The sequence below is a fragment of the Marmota marmota genome, unplaced genomic scaffold (assembly GCF_001458135.2).
Source record: "Marmota marmota marmota unplaced genomic scaffold, marMar, whole genome shotgun sequence".
NCBI classification, from domain to species: domain Eukaryota; kingdom Metazoa; phylum Chordata; class Mammalia; order Rodentia; family Sciuridae; genus Marmota; species Marmota marmota.
Window position 1 is genome coordinate 483,713 of NW_026000259.1, and position 4,193 is coordinate 487,905.

Below are 4,193 nucleotides of genomic sequence, written 5' to 3' on the forward strand. Positions count from 1 at the left end.
CCTGGCCTGGGTGTGAATCTTGGAAATGGGATCAGGAAAGGGGGCTTGGCAGGGACAGGAACCAAAGGAGGGCCAAAGTATGGCATAGTGAGAAGAGCCGGAGGACAGGTGCTGGTGGGGTAGGGCCTGGACCCCAGCAAGGAGCCCATGTTAGGGACCTAGCAGAAGGACCACACCAGGGGAGAACAGGGAAGAGCAGGGCTGGGCAGGCAGGCTCCTGGCCCAGGGCTACTGCCAGGTGTAAGGGTTCAGGGTGCAGGACCAAAGGCCCAGAGAGAGCAAGGGGCCCAGGCAAGGGGCAGGGCTCAGTTTCCCATAAGGCGCTCTGGCTCAGATGAGAATCCAAGGACAGGGACCTGGCAAAGGAGGCCTGGTAATTGAAGAGGGCCAAGAGAAGGGCGACGTGAGGGAATGGCGGGGGTCTCGGTGGGTGCATGGTGGGGGCACAATCCAGGACCCAAGCCAGGTGCCCAGGCAAAGGACCTACCTGACTGACTGTGGATGAGGGACCCAAGGAGCAGGCGACCTGCAAGCACCAGGGGAAAGCGCAAGGGGAAGGCAAGGAAGGGCTGCAAGGGGCACATAGGGGAGCCCACTGGCGGGCCCAAGCAAGGAGCCCCCCAGGTCAGACCCAACACGAAGAGACTCCACACTATGTAAAGGGACACGTGGAAAGCGGTCAGGGGCTCAAGGGGGCACCCAAGCCTGGGGACAGGACCGCCAAAGGTCAGGGTTAGGGAGGGCTGGGTTGGGGTGGGGGCAGCATGCAAGACCAGAGAACAAGAAAGGGAAAGGAGGGGATCTCTAAGGGCTGGGTTAGAGCAAGTTGCATATTAACTGCCAGGCCTCAAGTTTCAGAGGGTGAAGGGGATGCAGGCGAGGTCAGGGCAGTGTTTCCCAAGGGAACATTCAGGGAGCAGAGACCAGCCAATTCCGCTCCTCTGCCCAGGTGAGTATATCCTCAGAGAGGGACCTGGACCAAACGAGGGGCAAAAGAGGGCACTGTGAGAGGATACCTGGTGTGCGGAGGTTGGAGGTGGGGTCGGTGGGCAGCCAGAACCCATTCTAGGAGCCCAGGCTAGGGATAAGCAGAGGGATTGGACGGTCCGGGCAGTGCCAGGATACCACAGCACCAGTGGAACAGAGGAGAGGAAAAGGATGGGGCCGGTAAAAGGGGCCTGAAACCAAGCGACAGGGACAAGGTCCTTGAGAAGGGCAGCCAGGGGCTGAAGCAAGGAGCCAGGCCTAGTAATGGAGAGCCAAGTGCTAGCACCTTGGACTGGGTGAATGAAAAGGGACATGGATGGGGAGAGGAGAAAGGGAGTGGGTGGCCCAGGGGGAGTGGGTGGCGCAGGGGGAGGAAGGCTGAAGACCCATGTCCACTGCATGGTGTCAGGGTTTGGGAGCAGGGCCCGGGCTGAGGGATGCCAAAGGGCCCAGGCAAGAGGAAGGGCTAAGTTTTTCCCAAAGGGAGCCCATGGTGCCAAGAGGCCAGGTCAAGTCCCCTGGCCCAGGTGAGCATCTTGGGAAGGGGATCAGGAAAGCGGGCCTGGCAGAGACAGAAACAACAGGAGAGTCAAAGGAGGGCACAGCCTGAAGGGCCGCAGGACAGGCTTGGGTGGGGTGGGGACCAGGACCCCAGGCAAAAGCCCAGGCAAGGGACCTAGAGGAGGGCCCAGGCCAGGGGAGAGCAGGGAAGGGTGGGGCCTTTAAGGCAGGTCTGCACTAGGGTACTACAGTACAGGGAAGCCAAGGGGAGCAGAGAAGGGGTCCCAGCAAGGGGCCCTCAGTGAAAGCCCAGGAAAGAATGGAGCAGGCGAGCTGGCAGGGGAGGGAAGGGAGGGGATCACTCAGGGCTGGGTTGGAGCAAGTCCCATGTTAACTGCCAGGCCTCAAGGTTCAGGTGCTAAAAGAGACACAGATGAGGGGCAGGGCAGTGTTTCCCATTAAGGAACACTCAGGGCGCAGAGGCCAGCCAATTCCGCTCCCCTGCCCCAGGTGATAAATTCTCAGAGAGGGACCTGGACACAGTTGGGGCAAAAGAGGGCATTGTGAGGGGATACCTGGTGAGAGGAGGTTGGGGGTAGGGTCAGTGGGCAGCCAGGACCCACTTGAGAAGCCCAGTTTAGGGAGAAGCAGGGGGAACGGAGGGTCCGTGCAGTGCCAGGATACCACAGTACCAGTAGAACAGAGGGTAGGCAAGGCAGGGGGACGGTAAAAGGGGCCTGAAACCAAGGGACAGGGACAGGGTCCTCCAGAAGGGTGGCCAGGGGCTCAAGCAAGGAGCTGGGCCTAGTAATGGAGAGCCAAGTGCTAGCACCTGGGGCAGGGTGACTGAAAAGCAACATGGATAGGGAGGGGCGGGAGGAGAGAAAGGGGAGTGGGTGATACAGGGGGAGGAAGGCTGAAGGCCCAGGTCCACTTCAGGGTGTCAAGGTTTGGGAGCAGGGCCTGGGCTGAGGGAGGTGAAAGTGCCCAGGCAAGGGGCAGGGCTACGTTTTACCAAAGGGAGCCCACAGGGCCAAGAGGCCAAGTTGAGTCCCCTGGCCTGGGTGTGCATCCTGGGAAAGGGATCAGGAAAGCTGGCCTGGCAGAGACAGAAACAACAGGAGGTCCAAAGGAGGGCACAGCCTGAAGGGCCACAGGATGGGTGTGGGTGGGGTGGGTGTGCAGGGTGCAGCCTCAAGGGCCCAGGGAGAGCAAGGGGCCCAAGCGAGGTGCAGGGCTCTGTTTCCCATAAGGCGCTCTGGCCCAGATGAGAATCAAGGGCCAGGGACCAGGCCAAGGGGGCCTGGCAAGGGACGGGGGCCAGAAGGAGTGCGATGGGAGGGCACGGTGGGGAGTCACAGTGTGTGCAGAGAAGGGCAAGAGCCAGGACCCAATCAAGGAGCCCAGGCAAGGGACAGACCCCACCAAAAGATATTACGGACCCAATGAGCAGGAGGCCCATGCTCTAGAAAAAGCACTAGGGGAAGGAGAGAAAGGGGCAGCACTAGGATGAGGAGACAGGGCAGAGCAAAGGGCACAGAGGGGATCACACTAGGAGGCCAAAGCAAGGGGCCCCTAGGTAAGACACAAAAAGACACCAGGAAAAGCATCACGACACTAGGAAGGCAGTAAGAGGCTCAGAACGGCAGCAAGGCCTGGGGACTGTAGGGCGAAGTGTCAGGGTGAGGGAGAGCTGGGTTGGCTTAGGGGCAGCTTGCAAGACTAGAGGGCAAGAGAGGAAAGGGAGGGGATCACCAAGAGCAAGGTCATTGCTAGGCCCAAGTCCAATGCCAGTTGTCAAGTTTGGGTGGCAATGGGGGCCCAGGCGAGGGACAGGGCTGTTTCCCATAGGGAGCCTTCTGGGCCTGGGCCCAGGGAATGGAGGCCAGCCAATTCCACTCCTCTGCCCCAGGTGAGTAGATCCTCAGAGAGAGACCAGGACCAAAGGAGGGCAATGTGAGGGATACCTTTGTTCCAGGATTGGGGGAGTGTTGGTGGGGAGCCAGCAACCATTGGAGGAGACCAGGCTAGGGAGAAGCAGGGAAAGTGAATGGTCCCTTCAGTGCCACAATACCACAGCACCAGTGGAATAGAGGGTAGGCACAGGATGGGGCCTGTAAGAAAGGACTGAAACCTAGGGAAGGGAAAGGGTCCTCGAGAAGAGCAGCCAGGGGCTCAAACAAGGAGCCTGGACCAGTAATGGAGAGCCAAGTGCTAATACCTGGTCCTGGGTAAATGTAAAGGGACATGGATGGGGAGGGGAGGAAGGGGAGAAAGCTGAGCAGATGGTGCAGTGGGAGGAAAGTTCAAGGCCCAGGTCCACAGCAGGGTGTCAAGGTTTGGGAACAGGGCCCAGGCTGAGGGAAGCCAAAGGGCCTAGGCAGGGGGCAGGGCTACATTTTCCCAAAGTGAGCCCACAGGGCCAAGAGGCCTGGTCAGATCCCCTGGCCAGGGTGAGCATCCTGGGAAGGGGATCAGGAAAGCAGGGCTAGCAGAGACAGAAACTACAGGAGGACCCTAGGAGGGCACAGCCTGAAGGGCCACAGCATGGGCTTGGGTGGGGTGGGGACCAGGACCAAAGTAAGGAGCCCAGGCAAGGGATCTAGAGGAGGTCATAGGCCGGGGGAGAGCAGGAAAGGGCAGTGCCGGTAAGGCAGGGCTGCACTAGGGTTCTGAGGTTCAGGGAAACCAAGGGGAGCAGGGAA